General features: G+C 40.9%; 1 long non-coding RNA gene across 1 annotated transcript; it reads left to right on the plus strand.

Annotated features, from left to right (window-relative positions):
• Positions 1–3: 3 nt before the first annotated feature.
• Positions 4–19,315, plus strand: LOC134298031 (uncharacterized). The gene is made up of 3 exons (XR_010005005.1): positions 4–2,238; positions 16,277–16,457; positions 19,177–19,315. It is a non-coding gene; the product is annotated as an uncharacterized LOC134298031 (long non-coding RNA).
• Positions 19,316–19,769: the final 454 nt, after the last annotated feature.

The raw sequence follows: 19,769 nt of genomic DNA on the forward strand, positions 1-19,769 counted from the left end.
TCCCTCCCTCCGGCGGCGGCGCGTGGCCGTGACGTCACAGTGCGGGCGTTTCGAAGGCAACTGCCGCTAGAGCTGAAACGCCTCCTCCTGCAGGACTCTAGGGCTTGGAGATTAGGCCAGGGGCCTCTACAAAAACCTGGGTCATACTATGAGTTCTGCAGCCACCGGATTTCGTATGCCTTGCCTACTCTTTCAGCTTTAGTTGTGTTGCCTCTCAGGGCCCTTCCACACAGTCATGTATCAAGACAGAAAGCCCCACAGTTCTGGTTTGAAATGGGTTATCAGAGGTCCACACTGCCATATAGTCCAGTTTAAAGGAGAAAATGTGGGATTTTCTTCCTTGATATTCTGGGTTATATTGCTGTGTGGAAGGACCCCCTTGGTTCAGTACCTGCTGCTTAGGCCTCCTTTCCCTCAGGCCTCATACAATTGTAGAGTTAGAAGAGACCATGTGGTCCATCTTGTCCAAGCATGGGCAAACTATGGCCTGGGGTCACTTGCCTCAGGCCCTCCTCGTTTTCCCTTTCCTCTTGGCATAAGGACATGGTGGTTCGCCACATCCTTATGCCAAAAAGATGGGGGAGGAAGGCACATAGCAGCTGAGAGCCCCTGGAGTGCTCTCAGCCACTATGTGTCTCACCCTCCTCTTGGCATACTATTTATTTTATTTACAGTATTTATATTCCGCCCTTCTCACCCTAAAGGGGACTCAGGGTGGATCACAATGTACATATACATGGCAAACATTCAGTGCCATTAAACATACAACATGCAGAAAGAGACACGGAGGTTATTTAACATTTTCCAGCTTCCGGTTTCATGAGGGTATGCGCAGTTCTGGCCACAGGGGGAGCTGCTGCTTCATCCACTGTGAGACTTGAGTCCTTCATGGAGTACTTCCTCATTCTTCCACACACACGCTGTTGGACATTTTGATGGTGACGTAAATTAGTTAAATTAGCCTCTCCGCATAAGCGGTCCCTAAATTTTCCTACTTCACAGATGCAACTGTCTTTCGAGTTGCTTAGGAAAACAACAAGCTAGGTTATTTAATGGTCGGGCACTCAATCAGACCTGGGCTGGTTTTGAACTCATGACCTCTTGGTCAGTAGTGATTTACCGCAGCTGGCTACTAACCAGCTGCGCCATAGCCCGGCCCAGCATAAGGACGGTGAGGGCAATCTCATCCTTATGCCGGGAGGACGACTCAAGGAAGACATGTTGCAACTGCGAACCCTCCAAAGCACACTCAGTCACTCTCTTGTCTCACTCTCCTCCCAGCATTCTGCCAAGAGGATAGCCCGAGTATTGGGGGAGGAGGATGGGAAAGAGGATTGAGGCAGTCACCACAAGTTCCACCTTCCTCCCAGCATAAGGATGGCACTCGCTCCTGCAGCTGGACCTTATCTTCTCTCAAGATACCCACACCTTTAACTGCTGGATTTTGGGCACCCCATTTAGTTTATATTAAAAGGACATGTTTTACAGCCCTTAAAAATGGGGTATCTTTAGAGTAGGCATGTTCAAAGTCCAGTCCAGGGGCCAGTTTCAGCCCTTGTTCAAATTTCCACTGGCCCTCTCTCTTCAGTCCTCGCTCCCTTGTTTCTTTACTTCCTCCCTCCCTCGACTTCCTCTTTTCATCCCCTCTTTCTTGGGGCTCAGGGCCCTGGAAAAGACGGGCTCCTTGGGAGGAGAGAAAGAGAGATGGCGGCCTCTTGCCTCCCTTCACCCTGATTAAGCATCGCCTTCTCAGGTGGCTCCAGCTTTGGGCATTCTGTCCCAGTGACTCCTTGTCTCTCTCTGTCTCTCTTCTCCCATAACATTTTCTTTATTTCTTTACAAAGGAAGGCTCTCCAATTGCCCTGCTTGCCCCAGGTGCTTGCTGCTTCTGCTGGCGCCATTGCTGCTGTTGCTGCATGGCTGGGAAGGGCAGACCATGGGGGCAGAGCACCTGTCTGGATTCCCTCCGCCCCCCCCCCCCCCCCAACTTTGTCCCGCAAATTTCCAAAAAGGTTGCCCTTCGCTGTGACTCCTCCCTTGGAAGGAAAGGGGAGAACCAGGCAACAACTATAAGCCCCCCAGCCACAATCAAAGCCCTTCTGACAGATGGTCTGTTGAAAAGCCTCCAGAGAAGGAGACTCTACCAAACTTTGAGACGGTATATGCCTTGTCTGAAGGCACCACAATAACATCCTGATTAACGACTCATCAGCCAAAACCAGGCCCATTGAAATACTGGTACGTTTACGTTGATTCAAATTGTTCTTCGTTATATATATTGTATTCTTTCATGGTTTTATTTTGCACTACAAATAATTGCGATATGCAATGTGTATAGGAATGCATTCATGTTTTTTTTTCAAACTATAGTCTGTCCCTCCAACAGGCTGAGGGATCGTGAACTGGCCCTCATCTTAAAGAGTTTGGACACCCCTTCTTTAGAACACCCCTTCTTTTTATTTCTTGCCCATTCAAGGTGGGTTAGAACATTGCTAAATCATAAATTCATCTAAAAACATTCTTTAAAATACACATATTGAAACATATTTCCAAAAAATACATATTAAAATACACAAAGCAAAGATTAAATATAAGATGGCATTTTAAATTTTGTCATTAAAACTGTCTGCTATTCCTATGAGCCTGCCAGCCCTCAAAAAGGGGGCATCCTGTATAATGAAGATATCAGGCGACCTTTGATGAAATAGGCTCCACAGGAACTTCTGTTGTAATCACTTAGTTATTCTTTACCATGAGGGTTTTGTGTGTATTTGTTCTGATAAGAGATTACTTAATGCAGTGAGGACAATGCCTAGAGAACAATTTGCTAAAAGCAGACAGAATTTCAAACTGAGATGATTCCAATCCCATCTGCCACCAGGTAAAGAGTTAATCAGTATTGTATAATACTGCTAATTATGCAGCTCCTTATATTTGCATATGTTGTGCTAAAGCTGATAGGAGTTGCAATTCCACAAGATCTGGAGCAATTGCTTTGTTTTCTCTTGCCTTAGCATTTGACTACAACTAAAAGAAAATGCCATCACCACAAAATAGCCTTACTTGCCCTGTATTTCCCAGATCCACATGGATTTCATGCTTTTGAAGTGGTTTAAGGACTGATTGAGATTTGAATTGTCATGAGTATTGTGTGGCAGGAGAGTGACTATTGTGAGGTAATTTAACGAATTGGTTCATGTAGACAGAACCCTAATGACTGCAGAGTGATTATTAATCACCATAATATGATGACATGCCTGCATTGCTTGGAATATGTCCAACTTGATCCTACAATGCAGTTTTCCAAACTTTTCTTGTTGGTGACACTCACTTTGGACATGCATCCTTTCACAACACAGTACAGTGTTCCCTTACTACTTTGCGGTTCACTTTTCGCAGATTCGCTGTTTTGCGGTTTTTCAATAAACTCTAAAAGACTATTATAAATCATAAAAAATTACAATTTACAGCCTAAGGAAGGGAGGAAGGAGAAGCCGAAGGGAGAAAAAAGGAGCCCAAGCAGCAACGGGAGGAGAAGGAGGCGATTTGTCAACACACGATTGGTTGATGAAGACTTAAAATAGTGTATAACTACTAAAATAATGTATAACTATTAAAATAAATATAGTGTCCCTACTTCGTGGATTTTCACTTATTGCGGGTGGTCCTGGAACCTAACACTGTAATTCAGTTTTACTAGCAAACTGAAGATTTAACCAACTCCTTATAAGAATTTCATACACTATATATATATATATATATATTATGTCATAAACAGTATATAAGTTTCATATACAGTAGAGTCCCACTTATCCAAGATTCACTTATCAAATATTCTGGATTATCCAATGCAGTTTGCCTCCTGCCCAGATCTACAGCTGTTTCTCTAAGCAGTAAGGATTGAACTTTTTATGGATTTAATTTCCAACAATGTTGTTACTGTAAGTTCATTTTATGCAATTCTATCTTTATTTGTAGTCAATTTGTTAGTAGCCATTTTTTTGTAGTCAATGTTTTCAATACATTGCGATGTTTTGGTGCCAAATTCATAAATACAGTAATTACTACATAATGTTACCATATATTGAACTACTTTTTCTTTCGATTTGTTGTAAAACTTGATGTTTTGGTGCTTAATTTGTAAAAATCATAACGTAATTTGATGTTTAATAGGCTTTCCCTTAATCCCTCTTTATTATCCAACGTTTTTGCTTATCCAATGTTTTGCCGGCCCATTTATGTTGGATAAATGAGACTCTACTGTAATCTTTACTGTAGAAACAAGGTTTGGACATTTTTCCTTTACAATTTGTATATACTACAGTTTATTCTTCTGTAGTTTCCTCTATAGCCACTCCAAGTGGTTCATCACTAACATTGTCAACATACTTTATTTTCTTAATTAGAAACTTCTCCATTTTAGTTGTAATTACTGCAACTCAATCAACAAATTGTGCAAATTATAAAAGTAATAACAGTACCAACACCAACACTAGCACTTTACTTCTATAGAGGCAGTCATGTATGTCTGTTTCAACATAAACGTTTGTCAGTCATTTTTTTTGTGAGGGAGGTTTCTGTATTTTGAGCAAAGCACATCATCCCCACTCCACCCAGCTATTCTTCCTGTGAGATCCAGGCCTCTGATAGGCAAGCACCCCATTTCATTGAAATGTCCAGCAAAATTTGGCTTCACCTCTGTAAAATAGTAGTGCGAAGAAAGGCACAGTCAAAGTCAACAACATGTTTCTAATCATCACATGATGTATAGATGTAGTCCTTTAAATATTTAACTGATGGAGCAGCTCATTATCCTCCTTGAAACAGTGTTTATAAATAGAAATGAGTCAACCAAACCTGTCTGTCTATGACACCGCTGTTTGTGATGTCATACATTTCCAGAACACTTCACATGGTATCCAATGTGCTAAAGCTTTTCATAATCCTTTGGGTGCTTCCTGTTTCTTACTCAGGTAATGAATTAGAAATGATTTATATTGTGGTGTATTGTTGCACTTTATTTGTATGAACCATCTTACAGAAAATTTCATTTCTAGTTAGTAAGGAATAACTAGTTTTTTATTTTCTAGGTTTAGATGACAGTATTGCTTGAGATTTGAGACTACATAACATGTAGTTGGATTTTTTTATTTTAATAACATAAGTAAAAGAAACATGCAGTCAATATGTCAGAAAGGTCAGATATGAGTATGAGATACTTATATTCCTGCAATAGTAATAGGAACTGCTATATTTAAATCTTGTCCTATATTTAACGAACATTTCAGCTAATAGGAGCAAGGAAATAATCCCTTCAAACATAGTCCATATGTTCAGACTGTCTGAAGCCACTTGAGGCAAGATTGCTACCAATCCTTCGGAAATTGTTTTTGTAATTTAACAGTCTTTTAAAAATATGGCTCAACTTTTAAATTCTCTTGTGAGCAGATTTTGATCACCGATAACATTCTTTAATTTAACTTCTATTGTCATTATTTTGGAATCTTGTCATATATAGAATCATTTAGTTAGAAGAGTTAGAGTGAGAAGAGACCACATGGGCCATCTAGTTCAACCTCCTGCCATGCAGGAAAAGCACAATTAAAGTACCGTTGACAGATCCAGCCTCTGTTTAAAAACATCCAAAGAAAGAGCTTTGAGATAGTGAGTTCCACTGCTGAACAGCTTTTACAGTCAGAAAGTTCTTCCTGATGTTCAGGTGGGATCTCCTTTCCTGTAATTTCAACCCATTGCTCTGAACCCATTGTCCCCGTTAGCATTTCATCACCTTCTCCACACAGAGGCTCTACCATTTCCTTGTTCTTCCTTCTACTGATATAACCAAAGAACCACCTTTTGTTGTTTTTAATCTCTCTGGCAAGCTTGAGTTCTTTTTGTGCTTTAGCCTTTTGGATTTTCCCCCTACCTGTGTTGATTATTTGTCTGAATTCCTCTTTGGTGGTTTCCCCCCTTTTCCATTTCTTGTACATGTCTTCTTTAAATCTTAGCTCAGCTGAAAGTTCCTTGGACATCAATACTGGTTTCTTTACACTTCTCTTCTTTTTTATTCCTGCTTGCATTTGCAATTGTGCCTTTAGTACCTCACTTTTAAGAAACTCCCATTCTTCATTAACTCTCTTCTCTTTTAGTATTCCTGTCCATGAAGTTGTGCTCAGTATTTCCTTAAATTTCATGAAGTCAGCTTTCTAAAGTCTAGAATGCATGACTGACCTCTTAGTTTCCCCTTTCATCTGTATCACAAAATCCAGAAGAACATGGTCACTCCCACCTAAGGATCCCACCACTTCTACTCCATTTACCAGGTCCTCATTGTTGGCTCCATTGTTGAATCCTGGATTTATCGCTGACATTTGATGCTCGGGTGTCAGCGGTGGCCGGGAGGGCCTTTGCACAACTAAAACTTGTGTGCCAACTGCGACCGTACCTCGTGAAATCTGACGTGGCCACGGTGGTCCATGCCTTAGTTATCTCCAAGATGGATTATTGCAATGCATTCTACGTGGGGCTGCCCTTGAAGACGGCCCGGAAACTACAACTTGTCCAGCGATCAGCAGCCAGACTGCTAACTGGAGCAACTTACAGGGAGCGATCAACTCCTCTGTTCAAGGAGCTCCATTGGCTTCCAGTCATTTTCTGGTCCCAATTCAAGGTGCAGGTAATTACCTATAAAGCCCTAAACGGTTTGGGACCTGTCTACCTTTTTTGATCGCCTTTCCCCCTATGAACCTGCACTTTCTCTTAGATCTTCAGGGGAGGCCCTCCTCTCGTTCCCATCACTATTGCAGGCTTGGCTTGCTGGAACGAGGGAGAGGGCCTCTCTGTAGTGGCCCCTCGGCTCTGGAACTCCCTTCCCAGGGAGATTAGACTGGCCCCAACCCTGTCTGCCGTTATCAAACAGCTGGAGACATGGCACTGCCAGCATGTGTTTAAATAATTTGACAGTCCCCTATAACTGATGCATATTTTCCAGCACTTTATTTTCCTTCCTATTATCCTACCCCGCATTATCCCAGCCGTCTCTCTGACACTTGTCTATGCACTTTATCAAAAGCCCTTGGAACTATGCATTCTTGAGTTCGACCCTTTTATCCATAGTGGTGATGTTGATATTATTGCCTTAACTTGCTTGGTCATTCTATGTTTTACTATATGGTATGTTTTTAACTGATGATTTTACTTGATTGTTGTACTATTGTTTTGTCATTGATACGTATTTTAATTTGTAATTCTTTGTTTCTGTGTTGGGCTCCGCCCCATGTTAGCCGCCCCGAGTCCCTCCAGGGAGATGGTGGCGGGATAGAAAAATAAAGTATTATTATTATTATTATTATTATTATTATTATTATTATTATTATTAGCTATAATCAGATCCAGAATAGCAGATCCCCTTGTTGCCTCTTCCACCTTCTGGACAGTAAAACTGTCAGCAATGCAAGTGAGGAATTTGTTGGACTCTGTATTTTGGCAGAATTTGTTTTCCAACAAGTAGAATAATTGAAATCTCCCATTATTACTATATCTCTTCTTTATTTATTTATTACATTTATATCCCGCTCTTCTCACTCCGGAGGGAGCTCGGAGCAGCTTACAAATCAAATGTACATACAATATATTATTAGGATAGCACAATATAAGCATTAAATTACTATATTGTACTATATCATTATATGGTAATATTATTAGTAATATTACATTTAATATATAATATATAATTAATAGTATTGTAATATATTATATTATTAGTATAATATTGTATTACATTATAATATTATTGTCAATATTGTAAGTATATACAATATATTATATATTTATAAATTATTGTATATATATTATATATATGTATGTATGTAAAATTAGCATAGCATGTTGCTATAGCACAGGAGACAAGATGGAACTATTTGCCTGGCTCTCAGGTTGGTATGATGTCTTCCTCCCCCCCCCCCCCCCGTTCTTCACTCTGGTCCCAGAGTGGCAGTTATTCCTTGGTGGGAGGGGCTGCCAACTGATGAAACAGGAGACAGAATGGTATGATGTCTTCCTGGCCCTCCCGTTCTTCACTCTGGTCCCAAAGTGGCAGTTATTCCTTGGTGGGAGGGGTTGCCAACTGATGGAACAGGAGACAGGATGGTATAATGTCTTTCTGTATGTTTGATCATCTGTTCAAGGAAGGCTTCATCCAGTGTGGCTTGGAGGTCTGTAGTAGACCCCCACAATTACATCTTTTTCAGTACTTGTTCCCTTAATTCTTATCCAGATGCATTCAACCTGGTTTCCAGGATAGAAATCCTGCATTTCTTCACAGATGTAAACATCCTTGACATATAATGCTACTTCACCCCATCTCCTGTTTGGTCTATTTCTCTGAAATAAGTTATACCCCTCCCCTATTACTACATTCCAATTATAGGACTTGTCCCACCAGGTTTCTGTTATGCCTAATACATTGTAACGGTTTTGTTTTGCTAAAAGTTCCAGTTCATCTTGTTTACTCTCTGGGCATTAGTGTAGAGACATCTAAACCCATGGGATATTCCCCATAGATGTTTATTTGAGATTATTGTCCTGTTGCTGCTTCGTACTTGTTTTGTTAGTACAACTCTCTCTTTATCCTTTGGGCTGTTCCCTCCCGGCTTTGAAAAACTACCAAGGATATTGTCACCCTCCCCCATACAACTTAATTTAAAGTCCAGCTGATCAGGTCTGTGATCTTTTGAAGACGGTGCCTTGTAGTATTGCTGGTTCCTACATGACTACTGATGGCAAAAAAGAAAGTTAAGCTAAAGAAGAACAATTAACCATCCATTGTGACATCCTACCTGTAGAATGTAAAGATAATGTTTAAAATGATTAGTACTATTAAGCTTAATTGACCAGGAACCAGAAGAACTCTGAACCAGGGACATTTTTAAGGAGAAATACAGAAATCACTGAAAAGAAAAAGGAAGAGAAGCTTTATTGCAGTGGTTCTCAGCCTGTGAGTCCCCAGGTGTTTTGGCCTACAACTCCCAGAAATCCCAGCCAGTTTACCAGCTGTTAGGATTTCTGGGAGTTGAACGCCAAAACATCTGGAGACCCATAGGGTTGAGAACCACTGCCTTATTGGATAGCAGATTAAACTTTTCAGGCAGTTAGGGACAGATGAAAAGCAAAAATAAACTGTGACAGAAGTAGCATCAGTAACTTGGATTCATCTGTTTAGAAACCTGCCCACAGGGACGAGAACTGCTATAACACACTACATTATGTAGAGAAATAGAATAAGGTAACAACAACAACAACACCCCAAGTGACCTCTTCCACAAGATCTGAGAAATCAAAGGAAAATGTAAACTAAACATTCAGGTGCTATATGACATGCAAGGGATCATATTATATTACATGTAGAAATAAAAAAGATGATGGAAACAATACACCAAAGAGCAACATAAAAGAGATGAAAGGGTGTCAGATTCATGCAAGGAAGAACCATTTGAAGATAAAACTCCATTTCTAAAAAATGAAGTATAGCCAGTCCTACACATTTGCTGGAGTAAGATGTGCAGGATACCCATGAAAGTGGAAAAACAGTAAACTAAAAACAGAACAAATATTTTAACTGCTGGAAGCTGACCCACAGAATTACACTGGAGTACCTATAAATGTTTGTAGAAATGTTCTCTCTAAGTCTTCCAGTACAACTTTATAGTAATCTTCAGACAGAAATTGACCACAGAGTCACACTCAAAAATCTAGAGATTTCTAGAGATAACATTTTAATCAAAGCTGCAATTTGTAAAAGTACAACCTAAAAATATGGGGGACTGATCATAAAGGATGCATCCAGAGCACATGGGAGAAAGAATAGGAATAAACGCAATGGCAGCCAAATAGCAATGGAGCTGCTTTAATCTACAGAGACAGGATATACTGTAATTGAAATCTATCTAACTAAAATGTGTCAACAAATATGGAAAAATGGCCAACAGAATAGAAATATTCAAAATATATTCCAATCCCCAAGAATGGGTACACTGGAGATTTCAATGTAAAACTCAATGTCCGTGGGCCGAATCTGGCCCTTGGTGTCATTTTTTATGGAACTCTAGATGCTGGACTACAAGTCCTGTATTCCTCATCTATATATATAAAAGAGTGATGGCATCACGGCGATGGACAAAACAACAAATCTACAGCCCCCCCAAACTCGAAAATTGGCAACGCAATCCATCATCCCCGCCTCCAGTAAGATACAACACAAACAAACAAAAAACACAATCACAACACCAAAAAAACACAACAGGCGATGTGCGCATGCGCACAAACACAATCCTCCCAACTCTTCCCCCGCGTGCGCGTGCACACACAAAACCGTCCCCCCTCCCTCCCCCTCTATCGCCGCCTCCACTGCCGAAGCCAGAGACTCGCCAGGAGAAGGCACATCTCCGCCTCACGAGGCTGAGCTCCCCATCCTCGAATTGGGAGTTCCACTCCAAAACACCCGGAGGGCCTATGCTGGCCCGCCCCTGGCCTCACATCTCGCCTGGGAAACAAAAAAGGCTACTTTCCCCCTCCCTCAGTACCTTCCCGGTGTTTCGCGCCAACAATGTTACCTCCGCTTGAGGCGCTTGGGAAAGCGAGTCCTGCCTCTCTCTGTGTGTGTGGAGGTTCCTTTCCCACCCCTTTTCCTTCCTCTCGGCCCTGCAGCGGCGGATGAGCGCCCCATCGCCCGCCTTCCCGGCCCCGTTCTCCCCCTCCTCCTCCTCGCCGCTGCTCAGGCCTCCTCCTATCCTCCTCCGCGGGAAGAACATGGAGGCCGGCACCGGGAAGCGCGAGGCGGGGAGGAAGCCGCTACGCCCCGGGCCTGCGCCTCCACCGGAGCCCGCTCTTCCCTGGCCTACCAGGCCTGCCAACCCACCACCACACCGGCGCCGCCTTCGGTAGGAGAGGGAGGGCCGGGATGGAGGGGCAAAGGAGAAGGGCAGACCTTACCCCACCACGCCTCCCGCCTGGCCCCTGAGCAGGTACAGAGCGCCTTCTTCTCCTCTTCTCTTATTTATTTACCCTTTTCCAGTGCCCGGGGATGACGCAAACGCCTTCCTTACAAAATTATAAATATACAGTAGAATCTCACTTATCCAACATAAACATCCCTGCACAACATTGCATAACTGAATCTCTTGGATAATAAGAACAGATTCAGGAAAACCCAATTAAACATCAAATTAGGTAATCGTTATACAAATTAGCCACCAAAACATCATGTTATACAACAAATTTGACAGAAAAAGTATCACAATTTAAAACACTGACTACAAAAAAATTGACTACTAAAACGCACACTACGTTGGATAATCCAGAACATTGCATTACCAAATGTTGGATAACTGAGATTCTATTGTAAGATGAAATAATTACTGTGGTACAATAATGCACAACAATATAATCTCTAAAATCAGAACACTCAATAAAGAACAACACTCTGAAAACAGGGAAATTCGACACAGGAAACAATCAGGGCCAGCTAACACCTCCCAACAAAGTATACCCATCACCAAAGTCTGCCAAATCCTCTGTTCTCTGACGCCCACAGACACTAGAAGCACATAAAATATCACAAACAACACCACTCTGAAAACAAGGGAATTCCAGACAGGAAACAATCAGGGCCAGCTAACACCTCCCAACAAAGTATTCCCATCATCAAAGTCTGGCAAATCCTCTTTTCTGACGCCCACAGACACTAGAAGCACATAAAATATCACAAACAACACCACTCTGAAAACAAGGGAATTCCAGACAAGAAACAATCAGGGCCAGCTAACACCTCCCAACAAAGTATTCCCATCATCAAAGTCTGGCAAATCCTCTTTTCTGACGCCCACAGACACTAGAAGCACATAAAATATCACAAACAACACCACTCTGAAAACAAGGGAATTCCAGACAAGAAACAATCAGGGCCAGCTAACACCTCCCAACAAAGTATTCCCATCATCAAAGTCTGGCAATTCCTCTGTTTTCTCAGGACCACAGACAGTAGAAGCACATAAAATATCGCAAACAACACCTCTCTGAAAACAAGGGAATTCCACACGGGAAACAATCAGGGCCAGCTAACACCTCCCAACAAAAAATTCACTCAGGGAGGAAACAGCCAGGCTTTAAAGCTACAAGGCCATTACATGCTAATCATTTTTCCTCATTCCAGCATTCATACTTGCCTCCAACAGACAAAAACAATCAAAAATTTTGTATATTCACAACCTTTAGGAAATAATATCCCCTGATGGTGCAGCGTGTTAAAGCGCTGAGCTGCTAAACTTCTGGACTGAAAGGCCACAGGTTTGAATTGGGGGAGCGGAGAGAGCCCCCACTGTTAGCTCCAGCTTCTGCCAACCCAGAAGTTCGAAAACATGCAAATGTGAGTGCATCAATAGGTACTGCTCTGGCGGGAAGGTAACACCGCTCCATGTAGTCATCCCACATGACCTTGGAGGAGTCTACGGACAACGCCGGCTCTTCGGCTTAGAAATGGAGATGAGCACCAACCTCCAGAGTCAGACATGACTGGACTTAATGTCAGGGGAAACCTTTACCCTTGCCCTTAACTACCACCAATTCCTCAATACTTTATTTCCCAGACCACCAGACTTCGCCACAGCAACGCGTGGCCGGGCACAGCTAGTCATTATATATAATAACTAGAGCTGATGGGATTGTGATACAGTAACATCGGGAAAGCTGCAATTTGTTCTGTTTAGTCAGGATAGTGGGTTTTGAATTTAGATACAAGGCTTGTGGATATGATGTTTGACTTTAAAGTGTCCTTTAACCTTTCTCCCCTGCATCACATTAATAACACTATTGCATGATGTGAGAATGTGGATAGGCCATAACCAGTCCTTCTGGTTTTCTTGGTTATGCAAATTAGCACTAGTAATTCTGGAACACTTACTAAATTAATGAGCAAGCTGCTATATCCTGTGCATCATTTCTCTTGCATCCACCCTCATACTAATTGCATTTTATACTGTGTTTTATTTTATGCTCTGTTTTTAGGCACTTTTGTGCTGTGTGTAAACCGCCCCAAGTCCCTTTAGGGAGATGGTGGTGGGATGCAAGACTAAAGTTGTTGTTGTTGTTGTTGTTGTTGTTGTTGTTGTTATGCCAAAACAGATTACACAAAAGTAATTACGGCCAGGCTTCTACATTAATGTGGGTTAGGAATGCAAGTGTATCAATCTAAGGGCTTCTCCAAACTATGTGAGGTTGGAGAGTATTATTAGTACTGTGTGGTAGCTACTCACAGGAAATTACTGTCTCTGTATCAAGAAAATCTGCCAAAGCCTAGTAGAACTGGAAGAAATGACCAGGATGATGGACACTATTGATTAAGTATTCTGTTTTACGGGGTGGAGTCAAAGTAGCTCCCTGGTTTACTAAGCAAATAGAGGCTAATGGAATGAACAAGACAGTTGGTGGAGCAAAAGACATGAACAATTATGAGAAAAATGTTCTAAACCCTATTTGCCAGGACCCATTTATTCTAGATTCTAGAGCAGTAGGAGACAAAAGAGATAATATTTACCTGTTTCTTTGTCATAGTCTCCCCCCCCCTAAAGAAAGTTATTAACTCCACTTGCTGTTATACCTACTTGTTTCACTTAGTTTCACTGAGCCCACATGCTGCTAAGTTACATGCCTGGCGGGGAAAGACTTGCCATTGGAGGAGGAAGCCTGGCCATTGTGACATCAAGCTGATGTGTCTTGCCTAAAGGAGAGAGAGTAGTCATTGTGACCTCGGGCTGAGATGGCTTGATTTCTTCCCTGAAGCAGGGAGGCTGGCCATTGTGCCCTTGATGAGATTGTGACTAGGATCTCGTGTTGTTGGAGCCTGTGAGAAGAGTGGTTGATGTCTCAAATGAAGGAGAAAGGCAAATCGGCCCTCATGTGCCTTTCACTTCAGCATCATGTACTGGAAGCGTATTTTCTTTTTCTGCCTCCACAGCATTCTCTTTATCTACCAACATTGTAACTATCAAAAAGAGAGAGATAAGGTTTCTGAATATCAAAAGCTAAGTGTTCAGAATTAATGATAATAATAATAATAATAATAATAATAATAATAATAATAATAACTTTATTTTTATACCCCGCCCCATCTCCCCGAAGGGACTCGGGGCGGCTTACATGGGGCCTTGCCCGATAAAACAATCAAATATCAAAACACAGCAATAAAACAGTTATCCAATAAAAACATCAATTACAGTAAAAACAATAGTTAAAATCAACATGAAACATGCAATATTAACACTGGAGACTAATTCATAGAACCCAGGCAACGTGCAACATGTGCCGAAATGGGCCGAAATGGGGAAGGTAATTTCACAGTTAAAATGGACAAAGTGCAATATAGCATTGGCAACACCTCAAGAATGGGGCTATTCTAAAATGGGCAGATCGATCAGTCCAACACCAGATTAAGTATCAAAGGCCTTTTGAAAGAGCCAGGTTTTTAAGCTCCTACGGAAGGAGAGGAGGGTGGGGGCCTGCCTGATCTCTCTAGGAAGCGAGTTCCAAAGCCGGGGTACTAATTATTGATTTTTCTAGTGAACACGCACAACTTTTGCAGTTAATACTGATACTTTTATAATACGCTTGCAGTGAATTTGAAACCTGAGAGGCAGGTGCCCCTCTACTGCAGCTTTATGAGAGGATATTTTTAGGAGTCTTTTCTGTCTGTCTGTCTGTCTCTATATATAGTATATATAATATATATAGTATATATAATCCGTTATGGATTATATTGTTAAATAATATACATAGTGTGGTGAGATGCAATTAACTCTTTTGCAATACTGTACTCAGTGCTAGTCTCTTGCAAAACTAAGTTTAACACTTTCCTTTTACTCCCCATTTTGTTTTCTATTGGCCTCCTCCCCACCTTGCTCCTCTTGTTCCTCCCATTCTGTTTTTTAACTACCCCACCCTTCTCTTCTTTGTGAACCACCCTTTTCAAATAACCCATTTAAGGTAAGATGAGTCCAGACAAAGTGAACATTAAAACTGCAGATCCCACAGATAGTATCTGACTCCTGCAAGGGAAAAAAAAATACAGTGTTACCTCACTTATCGCGGGGATTATGTTCCAGGACCACCCGCAATAAGTGAAAATCCGCAAAGTAGGGACACTATATTTATTTTAATATTTATACATTATTTTAGTAGTTAATATTTATTTTAATATTTATACATTATTTTAGTAGTTATACACTATTTTAAGTCTTTATCAACCAATTGTGTGTTGATAAATCGCCTCCTTTTCCTCCCATTGCCGCTTGGGCTCCTTCTCTCTCCCTTCAGCTTCTCCTTCCTCCCTTCCTTAGGCTGTAAATTGTAATTTTTATGATTTATAATATTCTTTTAGAGTTTATTGAAAAACCACGAAACAGTGAATCTGTGAAAAGCGAACTGCGAAGTAGTTAGGGAACACTGTACTATGAATCTGTGCATTGCAAACCTCTTTTTTAGGTGAAAGGATGCAGCAATTCACTTGCACAGAAAAAAATCCCCGAATGATCAGAGACTCTACAAAAATCATATTAAGAATTCTCAACTCTTCATTCACTGAAGGGGGATCTTTGTATGTAGTTATCAATTTGTTGCTATACTTGGCAGTAAATCAGTTCCCTTTTATGTGCAATACATATCTGTATTAACCATTAACAAACAAGGCACTTGAAGAGTGAGCGAAGTGTATGCATAATTGTAAGTTAAAAAAAAAAAGGTAACATGCAGATAAATGACAAACTGAACTGAAGGAGGTTTATGGTGAAATCATACCACTTGGAAATAGCCTTCTGACTTGAGAGTTCTCAGAGAAACTAGACTCTGACCATTTCCAGGTATTTTATTTATTTATTTATTTATTTATTTATTTATTTATTTATTTATTTTATATACCGCTCTTCTCCCCCAGGGGGACCCAGAGCAGTCTTACATAATGGCAAGATTAATGCCACATATAATACAAAATATAGTAAAATAAACGATCGTAAAAACACACTTAAAAACCAATATCATACCCCATTTAAAACAGTAAAACACTGTGTGGCCATTACAACAGGGCCAGTAGCATTCTTATGTGTTTTTAGCCTATGAAGGGGAAATTCCAGATGTAAGGAAGAATATAACTTTAAAAAGACAAAAGGTGACCCTTTTAAGTAGGCAGTAACACAATGTGGTCCCTTGACAATAAATTGTATTTTTTTTTCAGTTTCAGAAGCGAGCAAGTTGCTTCTGGTGTGAGAGAATTGGCCGTCTATAGAGATTTTGCATAGGGGAACGCCCGGATATGTTACCATCCTGTGGAAGACTTCTCATGTCCCTGCATGGGAAGCTGGGGCTGACAGATGTGCGCTCACGCCATCTCGTAGATTCGAAACGTCCATCTTCAGGTCAGCAGTTCAGTCGGCACAAGGGTTTAATCCATTGCATCACCGTATCCCATAGCTTGGCTCAACACCAATATTTTAATCATTAATTAACACTAACACCAGTCTCTGGGAAAATCAGCTGTGTTTGCTGGTCAATTTTGATTCTTTTGCTGTGACATTTTAAGGCTTGTGTGATAGTTATTTATTTATTTCTGGCCATGTGTTTTACCCAAGAGGATGACCTGAATAACAAGATAGAAGTGATTGGATCCTTAGGTGGAAGTAACTATGTTCTCCGGGAGTTATAACATAGAAGGTGGAAGCTGACTTTAATAAACTTAACCAAAAATTTAGTATGATCCTATGGTCAAGAAATACTAAGAGAGAAAGCAGTTCATGATGAATGGGACTTTCTGAAAAGTAGGATATTGGAGGCACAATTTCAAACAGTTCCATTGAGGAGGAAAAAATAGGTATCTTAAGAAACCTAGAATTGATGTTTAAGAAACTTTCAATTGAGCTAAAACGTAAAAGGGATGTATAAAAATGGAGAAAATGAGAAATCACGAAAGAAGAATTAAAACAAATAGTATGTGTAGAGATAGCTAGAAAAGCCAAAGTGCAGAACAAACTCAGGCTTGCTAGAGAGGTTAAAAACAATGCAGAGGGCTTTTTTTGGTTATGTCAGTAGCAAAAGGAAGAACAAGGAAATTGTAGGGCCACTGCGTACAGGTGGTGGCAAAATACTAACAAGGGACAGAGAAAAGGCAGAACTACTCAGCATCTTCATTGTCTCAGTTCTATCTGCAAAGGTAACAGTTCTCAACTTGGGGAGGATGGAGCAGATGAGACATTACGGGAAATGCAATACAGAATAAATAAAGAGGCAGTACAGGCTAATCTAAATGAATTTAAGTTTCCAGGGCTAGGTGAATTACATCCAAGAACTGGCAGAAGTAATTTCAAAACCACTTGCAATCATCTTTGAAAATTCCTGGAGAACAAGAGGAGGTCCAGCAGACCGGAAGAAGGCATATGTCCTCATCTTCAAAAAGTGGGACAATCTGTAACCACTTAGAAAGGAATGCCATACTCAAACAAGCAATGTTAGACAAACCAACCAACTTTCTTTCTTTCTTTCTTTCTTTCTTTCTTTCTTTCTTTCTTTCTTTCTTTCTTTCTTTCTTTCTTTCTTTCCTTCCTTCCTTCCTTCCTTCCTTCCTTCCTTCCTTCCTTCCTTCCTTCCTTCCTTCCTTCCTTCCTTCTTTCCTTCCTTCCTTCCTTCCTTCCTTCCTTCCTTGCTCGCTCCCTCCCTCCCTCCCTCCCTCCCTCCCTCCCTCCCTCCCTCCCTTCCTTCCTTCCTTCCTTCCTTCCTTCCTTCCTTCCTTCCTTCCTTCCTTTTGATAGAGCTACCAGCTTGGTGGATGAAGGCAATGCTGTGGGTGTAGCGTATCTCATTTTCAGTAAGACCTTTAACAAGGTCCCCCATTATAGTCCTACAAAGAAGCTAGTAAAATGTGGGGTAGATAATGCTTACCAATGTTTCCTCTTCATCCTGGAGAGAAGTGACCAGTATGGTGCCACAGGGTTCTATCCTGGGCCCAGTACTATTCCACATCTTTATCAGTGACTTGGATGATGGAATAGAAGGCATCAAATGTTTAGATGATAAATTGAGAGCAAATGCAACAGGAACAGAATCCTAAATGAACTGGGCCAAAACTAACAGGGAGAAAAGTAAGGTGCTTAGGTAGAAAAAATGAAATGCACAGATATAGATAGGTGACACCTGGCTTGAAATCAGTACACAACAAAGAGACATTGGAATAATAGTAGACCACAAGCTGAACATGAGTCTACAGTGTGATGTGGCAACTAAAAAAGCCAAGATTCTACATTATAAGCTATTGTCAGACACCTAACATTTTTTGAGAAGTGAAGGAAATGCGGTTATTTACTATGGTGGGGTGTTTACAAATAAGATAGCATAATGTTTAGTGTATAGATTTTATTAGGAATGCTCAGTTGAATTTCCTGATTCCCTGGTGACCTGTTTTTTTTAATTCAGGTACCAGTGAATCGAATGGTTAGTTGCCTACTACTGCAGCCTAGTTCTAAACAATAAAGTTTTCCTCAATTTACTGAACTCTGTGATTGAATCCTATCTCCCTCTGTAGGAGCAGGGGGGGTTCCAACTAACCAAAATGTGGTTGAAGTTGATGGCTAGTTTCTAGATCCCTGTTTCAAACTAATAATCAACTTTCACCTTACTGCCGGAACAGCCTAAAATAAATTCTCCATTTCATCTGAAAGTTTTTCTGAATGAAGAAATGGCATTTTATTGTATTTTTAATAGAAGTTGAACCCCCCCCCCCCCCCAAATACGGATACACAAAACGCTTATAAGTGCCCTACTTGGAGATAAGAAAAGAACCCATGAGAAGTGTACAGAAGATTGCAGGGGGAATGATTGATAGAACGATACATAGGGCCCTTCCACACAGCCATATAACCCAGAATATCAAGGCAGAATAAATTCACAATATCTGCTTTAAACTAGGTTATCTGAGTCCACACTGCCATATAACCCAGTTCAAAGCAGATAATGTAGGACTTTATTCAGCTGTGTGAAAGGGGTCAAAGAAGTGAGGAAGGGAGTTGATGTCAGGAGTAATTAATTGAGGCTGGATTGGTTTAGTACAATTTCATTTATGTATTAGGTGATTTTTTTTAATTCCAGGTGTTGTCAAATGCCTCAGCGTATATATTTTGACAGAAGAGTCTCTTCCTACCTAGTCCAAATATAAAGGTAAGTGTTCATCTCAATTTTGCAGTAATACTTATTTTTAGCCTGGTTGCAACAGCAGATTTGTTCTGAATCCCACCATCAAATTTGAAGAGAGATCTTGCTATGTTTAAGAAAACAACTTTTAGATAAAAGCAAGGCAAGCGAAGAATATGATGGACTTCCAAAGGACAATGGAAACCCTTAAAATAGCTTGTGGAATGACATCAGAAATACTTACATTTCTAATTTAATATGTAGATATAGAATCATAGAGTTGGAAGAGACCTCACAGACCATCCAGTCCAACCCCCTGCCAAGAAGCAGGAAAATCACAGTCAAAGCACCCCCAACAAATGGCCATCCAGCCTCTGCTAAAAAACCTCCTAAGAAGGAGCCTCCACCACAGTCCGGGGGAGAGAGTTCCACTGCTGAACAGCTCTCACAGTGAGGAAGTTCTTCCTAATGTTTAGGTGGAATCTCCTTTCCTGTAGTTTGAAGCCATTGTTCCACGTCCTAGTCTGCAGGGCAGCAGAAAACAAGCTTGC

Source organism: Anolis carolinensis, chromosome 3 (genome assembly GCF_035594765.1).
Source record: "Anolis carolinensis isolate JA03-04 chromosome 3, rAnoCar3.1.pri, whole genome shotgun sequence".
NCBI lineage: Eukaryota > Metazoa > Chordata > Lepidosauria > Squamata > Dactyloidae > Anolis > Anolis carolinensis.